The 9,557-nt window shown below is 47.9% G+C and overlaps 1 long non-coding RNA gene across 2 annotated transcripts; it reads left to right on the forward strand.

The window, feature by feature from the left end:
• Window positions 1–363: 363 nt before the first annotated feature.
• On the forward strand, window positions 364–8,652 carry LOC135227941 (uncharacterized). 2 transcript variants are annotated; one of them, XR_010318117.1, is made up of 3 exons: window positions 364–636; window positions 1,746–5,085; window positions 7,936–8,652. It is a non-coding gene; the product is annotated as an uncharacterized LOC135227941 (long non-coding RNA). The 2 variants fall into 2 exon arrangements; XR_010318118.1 differs by having other exon boundaries at window positions 8,211–8,652.
• Window positions 8,653–9,557: the final 905 nt, after the last annotated feature.

A 9,557-nucleotide genomic window follows, 5' to 3' on the forward strand; every position in this document is an offset into this window, starting at 1 on the left:
GGCTACACCTTGAAGCATGTGCAGATTGACGAGCTCACGTCCTTCAACCGACTCCGGACCCAGTTGTCACCCGAAAGAACGATATCCCCCAGCCCACGATTTCACCTGATTCCATTTTAGAAGCGAGGGGTCCCACTACGTGCACATCCAACAGAAGATGATTTACTATCCGGACCTCCAAGTGTGGGCATGGGAGGGCTGAGGGTGGCGAGTTCTGGGTACCAAACCCAACCTCCTACCCACTGGAAACAAAAGGCTCCCCAGCCCCCGCAGACTGTGAGCACGTGGCTTCGTGGTTGCTACACCCCGCGTTGCTTCTTGTATGCGCAGCCAATAAACTTGCCACTTTCTGTTTCCCTTGCAATTAGTGTCCCTCTTATTTCAATCGGCTAGTAAGACAGGACAAGAACCCAAGTGGCGTTCGGTTACAAATTCTAGCAACTCCGCCAGGACGGCAGACTTCGAAGCCGGGGTGGTGAGTATCCGGACCCCCGATACCCCTTAAGGCACGCCCCGATCTCATTTGATTGGTAAGGAGTCTTGGGCAGCCACCGGGATTCCCACTGGAAAGAAGCATGCCAGGTCCCCACTTCAGCTCAGGAACAGAAACTGGACGGGAGAGAATTTTCACTTCAGGTAAGGGCACTCAACCAGGTTGTTCCACTGGCCTCGGGGAATTAGGCAGGAAGACGGTGGCCAAGTGCAGTCCTAAGACCAGGCCCCGTAACAACAAGGGAAATGGGGGTTGTGGCCCACTGGGACCCACTCTTGCCTAGTTAAGAGGCCCTTGCCCTGTTGGTGATCTGGGGAGTTCAAGTCCCACTGCGGTTTTTTGGAACACTCTTTTCCCCTTTCTCATCCTAGTATCCGTTCTGCTCTCTTTTTGCTCTCCATCTTTTGTTTCCTCTTTCTCTCCTCTCCATGTGGAAAAGGGTGGTTTTTCACCCCTGGCAAGACTGTAATCCCAAGAACTACCAACCCTGGCTGTGGGTTGTAGATGTAGGTCTCGGTTTGGGAATAGCCCAAGAAGACAAGTTTGAGAGACCCTCTGTAACCTTGAAGTCTTTTTTTCTTTTAAAAAAGACAAATTCCAACCTCATTTGGGTTAGGGGCTGTGGCGTCAGACCCCTAATGAGATATAAGAGACAGAAACCTAGTAGTGGTAAATATCTAAATGGGGAATAAAAGTTCAATACCTTGTGCCCCACCCCCCGCCCCCGATGTGTCTTAAAGCATTTGGGATTTTTTCAAATCTGAGGGAATGAAGAAAAAGAAATTAATTTTCTTTTGTAATGTAGCCTGGCCCCAGTACCAACTAGGGAACTAACAAGAATGGCCAGTTGGTGTCTCTATAGCTTACAGCACCATTTTAGAGCTAGATTTCTTTTGTAAAAGAGAAGAAAAGTGGGACGAGATGCCCTATGTACAGATCTTTATGGTTCTCTTTAGTAAAAAGGGTCTACAAAAACAGTGTAAAATAATGGTCCAAAAGGGGGAAAGGCAAAAGCCTAAAGAAAAGCAGGGGCCCCTGTCATTATGCAACTGGAGGAGGACCCTGTTCTCGGCCCCTCGGCCCCTCCCCCATATCAACCCATCTATCCCCAGATCCCCCCCACCCCAAACGGCCCCTGCCGATCCAGGACCAGGGGCTAGAGTGTCCAGGAGTGGGGCTCAGGCCACAGGATGAAGTGGGCCAAGGGAAAAAAGCCCAGCAATAAGGATGTCTCCCCCTCCCACACCTGTAGTGGGCTGTCTTTCAGCGAGGAGCCACCTGTATCCTCAACCAGTGAAGGCCAATTCCCATCAAGACAAGCTGCAGTTGGGAGCACTGTGGACGGTCAACCATGGGGATGCACTCTCATCCACATACCTTTTACCAGCTCAGACCTGTTTAAGTGGAAAAGCAATTTACCCACCTATAGGGAGGACCCGCTAAAGATGCATGATATGTTCTCCTCCATGTTGAACATCCACCAGCCCACCTGGGCAGATTGCCAAGCTTTAATGGAGGTCCTCCTTACGGCAGAAGAAAAGAGAATGGTATTAGAAAAAGCTAGGAAACAGGCAGAGCGAGAACATATTGAGAACCTACAGGACCCAGTTAAACAGGAGACATCTTTAGCCGTCCCGGGGCAAGACCCTAACTGGGATCCCAATCAGGAACTAGGACAGAACAGACTGAGAGACACTACCGACACTGTCTACTAACCGGTCTAAAAGAGGGGGCTCAAAAACAAATAAAACCTCTCTAAAATATATGAAGTAGTATAAAAACCTAAAGAAAATCCTTCTGAGTTTCTTAAAAGAGTCTTTCAGGCCTTTCGACAACACACAGACCTGAACCCAGAAGCACAAGAGAATCAGCAGATGATTAACGTGCTCTTCATTGGACAGAGCGCTCCAGACATCGACAAAAAGCTCTAAAAGGTAGAAAGGGGGCCGGGTATGCCAATATCTCAGTTGGTAGAAATTGCTTTTTGAGTTTTTAACAGGGACCAGGACACAGAACAAAAAGAAGATCGAGAAATGAGACGACAGGCCACCCTCCTGGCAGCAGCCCTGCCCCAACCAGCACCTACAGGCCAGACCCAAGTTACCTGATGCCAAGAGAGAGAGCTGAGAGCCCACTCAGAGAAGCCCGGATAGCTGAGAGGCCACCTCCCTTTCGGCCCAAACCAGTGCGCATATTGCAAACAGAAGGGCCACTGGCAACGAGAATGCTCCTGGAGAAGGACGTATGAAGGGAATGTGAAGGGAGAATGCCAGATGGTTAGTCAAGACCCAAGTTCACAGTGACGGGCCCAGGGAATACAACTGACCCCTTAAGGTTAAAATCTCCTCCGATGAACCCTGGGTAACCCTGCAAGTGGGGGGCGGGGGGGGAGAAAAAGTTGAGTTCTTACTGGACACCAGGGCTACCCACTCAGCCTTGAACCAAGCCCCGCCCCTCTATCTAAAAAAAAAACTCGAGTTGTAGGAGTCACAGGGCGACCAAAAAAATGGAATTTCTTGAAGCTCTTCACCTGCAAAGCAGAGGCCCACCAATTGGTGCGTAGCTTCCTGTATATCCCAGAATGCCCTGTCCTCCTGCTCGGGTGAGATATCCTAACCAAATTACAGGGCCAGGTCACGTTTGCCTCACTAGCAATTGAGGTACGTGTAGCCCCAGAACAAGCATGGGCCTTACAGGAATTCCTCACTGACACCCAAAGGTCCCATAGTGAGAACTTCTCCCTAGAAAAAGACTGAGAAGGGTTGGCAGGCTCTGTGTTTGGGCTGATGAACTCCTAGGATGGGCACTCTCTGCCCAACCTGTTAGAATCCGGCTCAAAGAAGGGGCTCCCATCCTCTGCCTGCAACAGTATCCCATCAGGCAGGAAGCAGAAGACAGGCTCCAGGAGGTGGTAGACAAGTTCCTGAAACACGGATTGATCTGACCGTGCCAATCTCCCTACAACACCCCGATTCTCCTGGTGAAGAAACCAACTGAAGAGTATCGGTTTGTACAAGATCTGAGAGCCGTCGACCAAATCATAAGTGATATGCACTGTGTGGTCCCCAACCCATACACCCTGTTATCTGCACTCCTGGGAGACAGCAAGTGGTTTACTGTTTTAGACTTAAAGATGCCTTCTACTGCATCCCCCTTGAAAGAAATTCTCAAAAAATCTTCGTTTTTTTGTGTGGGAGAACAAAAGTGGGCCAACATCCCAGTATTGTTGGACAGTACTTCCCCAAGAGTTTAAAAATAGCCTCACTATTTTTGGGGAAATCCTAAGGAGAGATCTCCAAAAGTTTCAATTAGAGGAGGGGGTCCTTCTTCAATATGTTGATGACCTACTGATCACCAGCACCAATAAAGAGGCCTCAGACAAAAATACAACTAAAATTAAATTAAAATAAAATTTAAAAAATCAAATTAAAATTAAAATCACCTGGCAGCCTTGGAATATAAAGTCTCAAAAGAAAAGGCCCAGGTCACTCACCAAGAGGTCCAATACCTAGGCTTTCCCTTTACGGAGGGGCAAAGAACTCTCCACCCAGCCGGTAAAGAGGCCATTTGCCAAACTCAGATGTCCTTGACAACGTGGCAGCTCTGAGGGTTTTGGGGGATGGCAGGGTTCTGCCGAATTTGGATCCCTAACTTTGGGTTCATCGCAAAGCCCCTATATGAGGCCACAAAGGGAGCAGATAGTGATCCTTTTATATGGACACCCCAGTGCCAACAGGCATTTTAAGAACTAAAAGCCTACCTCATGAGGGCCCCAGCCCTCGGCCTCCCAAATCTAATCAAGCCTTTCGAGCTCTAAGTACATGAGAGGCAAGGAGTTGCTCTTGGGGCCTCACACAAATGCTGCAGCCACTTGTGATCTAATCCTAGAAGCTGAAAAATTGACTATGCAACAGCTCATGGTAGTATGCACCCCTCATGCAAGTTTGACCCTGCTAGAACAAAAGGGCGGATGCTGGTTAACTACTGGTCAGATGGGAAGGTACCAGGCTATTTTACTAGACAACCCCTTGATCACCCTGAAGGCATGTACCACCTTGAACCCTGCCACCCATCACTGGATGGGGACCAATGACACGATTGTGTTGAGACAATAGAAGAGGTCTTTTCCAGTCGTCCAGACCTGTGAGACCAGCCCCTAGAGGCTCCAGACCTAGAGCAGTTCACCTATGGCAGCAGCTTTGTAAAAGAGGGTATGCAGTTGTCACCTTCAGACCTACTCCAGAGGTAATCAAAGCCAAACCCCTACCCATTGGGACGTTGGCTCAAAGGCAAAAATGATAGCCTTAACCAGGGCCCTCCACCTGGCCACAGGTAAGAGGGTCACAGTTTGGACTGACTCACATTATGCCTTCTCTGTGGTACATGCGGATGGCGCCATCTGGCGAGAGAGGGGAATGTTAACAGCTAACAATAAAATTGAACACAGACAACAAATACAAGAACTCTTGGAGGCTGTACTCCTACCCACTGAAGTAGCAGTTGTGTATTGCCCTGGACACCAGAAGGGGACATCTCCAGAGGTCCAGGGTAACGACTTTGCTGACCAAGCTGCCAAACAAGCAGCATGACAGGTAAGCTCACCCTCAACCAAGCCTGCCCAGCTGTGTCCCCTTATTCCCATGGACCCCCTAAAGAATCTTCAGCCTATTTATATCCTCGAAGACAAAAAACAAGGGAAGAGTAGGGGTTCACTGAAAAGGAAGGACACTGGTATAAAAACCCTGAGGGCAAGGTACATATATCTGAGGGACAACTGTGGATGATCCTGAAAATTCTCCACGAAGGTACCCACTGGGAAGTAGAGGCTACTCAAAACTGGGCTAGACCCGTAACGGCAGGACCTCAGATGACCTGTGTCATCCAAGAAATAGTTCACAGATGCGAAATTTGTGCGCAGAACAACGCGCGACCCACACGACTACCCCCCATTCAAGGTGCACGGTATAGAGGACAATACCCAGGAGAAGACTGGCAGGTAGACTTTACAGTCATGCCCCCTTCCCCTGGAGGCCTGAGATACCTACTAGTCTTGGTAGATACCTTTACAAATTGGGTTGAAGCTTGCCCCTGCAAGACAGAAATAGCTGCAGAAGCGTCCAAGGCCTTGTTAGACCAAATCATCCCACGGTTTGGGCTCCCGGTCTCCATCCAATCAAACAATGGGCCAGCCAACGCCACAGATGAAATAATGCCATCTCCTCTGCGTTGGGAGTTAAGTGGAAATTACATGCTGCCTGGAGGCCCCAATCCTCAGGAAAAGTAGAAAAGATGAACCACACCTTAAAAAAGACTATTGCCAAAATGTATCAAGAAACCCACGTACCTTGGGTAAAGGCTCTGCCACTCTCTTTCTTGAGGATAAGGGTTGCTCCTAGAAGCGGGCTTAAATTAAGCCCTTTTGAAATGTTATATGGGAGGCCCTTCCTAAGGTGGGCAGGTTGGGACCCTCACTTAGAACAAAAGGTCTTGATCCAAGCTTACCTACAAGCCTCGCAGGCAGGTCAGCCATCAGTAACTAAACAATCTGAAGAAGCTCTGCACTTTCCTACTGATACCCCTCTCCATTCTTTCCAACCGGGTGACTGGGTTCTCCTTAAACATTGGGGGGCAGATTGTGGCCTACAGGAAATGTGGGGTGGGGGGACCCTATCTTGTTTTATTAACCACCCACTTTTCTGTAAAACTAGAGGGAGTGAGGCCTTGGGTCCGTTACACCCGGATAAAGAAGGCTCCACCTGTCGCCAAGGCTGGGGCTTCTAGAGACACAAACAGTTCACTGTGACCCTCCCTAGAAAACAACAGACAGAGAGAGAACCCTAAAGGGATAAGTAAAAACAGGTTTTTGCCTGAGATGCTCTATTTTAAATACCCTTATCAACCTTCCATATAACCTGTTTAATAGTTATTTTTAATCGCCTCTACTCTTAATGGTATGATGCTCAGCCTAACCCTCACCTTTGTCCTGGCTTGGAGTGGGAGACCTGTTGCTGCCCTCCCAATACTGGACTCAAAACCCTAGTTTCCCCATGGGGTGAAAACACTGTTATTCAAATTTCCCAGGCTGCTGCCACTGGGGGAGATCTCAAAAATTGTTGGGTTTGTCATCAACATCCCCAGAGTGAGGGGCGTGGCCTACCTACCGCTGTCCCTGTAACCAATTTGTCAAATGCACCCTAAGTAATCCAAGCAGAGAGGGCCTCAATATACACCCTTACCCCAATTTTCATCATGATCCTCCTTAACATACCACAGCAATATCCTTGTTCTAAAGTGACTGACTTTTATAACTACACCCAGGGAAACCAGTCTACTTGTGGGAACGCTAAAAACCTAGTTTGGAATCACACACTCTCCTAGCTTACTGATCCCTTCACCTTTACTGATAAAACCTGGGAACGGGCATCAGACTAGAACTCTATATCATGTTCCCCAAATACAACTCATGCTTGTCTTAACGACAGTAGAAATGTTTGTAGAAATGACTCTAAACCAATGCCTTGTAAATAGTTAATACAAGGGCCGTGTCCTTGGGCCTTAGTACCTCAATATCCCAAGAACTGGGCCCAGCTGTCTCAGACTTGTGCTGATAAGACCCTCCAGATACTCTGGGAGCCTGCATGTCAGCTAAGAACAACTTGGAGACCCCCAGGCCTCCTACCAGGGTGTGTAGGTGCTGATTCCTGGTATAACCAAACAAACATCACCCTAAATACTCATCAAACATGTGCCTCGCCTGGATGGATACATCTTTGTTTGTGGGCAATCCTCACCTCCCCACTCATATGTCCCTAGGCGAGATGACCTCTGAGTTGTAGCCACCCATTGTCTAAACCCCTTCCTCACAAATGGACAGTGTGTGCTAGCCCACATCTGACCACCCGTAACTATCTTTAACAGCAGTGGAGAGGTAATAAAATCTCACCTTCAAAAGCACGAGGGGTTTTAGATAACACTATCTTTTGGGCAGTAAAGTCATTCAACCTGGACGTGCCCGGGGCAGGCATTTTAAATCATGAGTTTATGCTGGCCAATCTCATTCACACCCTAGAGCGCATTGCTAACGAAACAGGAACTTCCATCAAGCTTCAACAACAATCCCTAGATTCTCTCATTAACATTGTCACTGACAACTGTATGGCGTTGGATTTCCTTCTCGCTGATGAAGGAGGAGTGTGTGCCATGGCTCATACCTCCTGCTGTACGTGGAGGTCAATAATCAGCACGTTCTTGAACAAGTAACTTGGTGACAAAGGCTACAAACCACCCTCATTTCCGCCAGCAATCTGCCCAACATTACCAGTGACTTAAAGGGAAGGTGGTTTTCACAGTTGTTTAGCTAGTTATGGCCCCTAGTTTCCCCAATCTGCATGACCCTCACTCTTCTTCTATTTGGCCCTCGCATTTTTAATTGTCTCGTAAAGTTTGTTTCTTCCAGACTTGAAAAACTACGTTTCCAAATGGTAGCAGTCGAGGGATTCCAGCCAATCCCCCAAGGAGAAGCAATACACAGGTTCCATGAAGTCCCCTAACTTCACCCCTTTTCATCATGAAGTTACAGAAGATGAGACCTCCATCCCAATCCCCTTTTCAAGATTAAAAGGAACCTATTAGAGGAGGGATTGAAAACCCCAATCAACACCCCCTCCCCTTTCTTTGTCTTGCTAACCACGAGCTCATTTTGAGCAACATTTTTCAGGAAGTTGAAGAAGGTCGTGGCTCCATCAGTTGAACTGGCCCAGGCTACACCTTGAAGCGTGCGCAAATTGAAGAGATCACATCCTTCAACTGACGCCGGACCCAACTGTTACCGGAAAGAATGATATCTCCCAGCCCATGATCTCACCCGATTCCACCTTAGATGTGAGGGTTCCCGCTGCATGCACGTCTGACGGAAGATGACTTAATATCCAGACCTCCAAGTGTGGCCATGGGAGGGCTGAGGGTGGAGAGTTCTGGGTACCAAACCCAACCCCAACCCCCGACACCACTGGGAACAAAAAGCTCCCCAGCCCCCTCAGATGGTGAGCACGCGGCCTCAGGGTTGCTAGACCCCACGTCGTTCCTTGTATGTGCAGCCAATAAACTTGCCACTTTCTGTTTGCCTTGCAACTAGTGTTGTCTTATTTCAGTCAGCTAATAAGACAGGACAAGAACCCAAGTGGCGTTTGGTTACACTCTTAGGTAAGTATTGTTAGGTGCAGTTGAGTCATTGAGTCTGTTCGGACTCATAGTGACCCTATAGGACAGAGTAGAACTGCCCCATAGTGTTTCCAAGGAGCAGCTGGTGGATTTGAACCGCTGACATTTTGGTTAGCAGCCAAGCTCTTAACCAGTACACCACCAGCAGAATTTATTTACACTTTGCTCACTAACAGTCAGAGCCCTGGTGGCACAGAGGTGACTACGACTGCTAACCAAAAGATCGGCAGTTTGAATGCACCAGCTGCTATGAGCCGGAATCAACTTGATAGCAATGGGTTTAGTTTTTTGGTTTATAGCCTAGCTGGAGTCCCTGGATGGTGGAAAGGGTTAACACATTTGACTGCTCACAGAAAGGTTGGAGGTTCTAGTTCACCCAGAGACACCTCGTAAGAAAGACCTGGTAATCCACTTCGAAAAATCAGGTATTGAAAACCCTATGGAGCACAGTCCTACTCTGATGCACATGGGTTTGCCATGAGTTGGAACTGACTCAATGGCAGCTGGTTGGTAGCCAAACTGACCATTCCAATATGTAAACAAAATCAACTTACATTTAATGGTGAAAAATTAGAAGTATTCCTATTAAAATAATATTAAAATACCCACTAGCATCATCATTATTATTTTTTAAATTAATTTATTTATTGTGATTTAAGTGAAAGTTTACCAATCAAGTCAGTCTCTCACACAAAAACTTATACACACCTTGCTATGTACTCCTAGGTGCTCTCCTGCCAATGAGACAGCACACTCCTCCTCTCCACCCTGCATTACCCATGTCCATTCAACCAGCTCCTGTCCCTCTCTTCCTTCCCATCTTGCCTCCAGATAGGAGTTGCCC

This window comes from Loxodonta africana, chromosome 16 (assembly GCF_030014295.1).
Source record: "Loxodonta africana isolate mLoxAfr1 chromosome 16, mLoxAfr1.hap2, whole genome shotgun sequence".
NCBI lineage: Eukaryota > Metazoa > Chordata > Mammalia > Proboscidea > Elephantidae > Loxodonta > Loxodonta africana.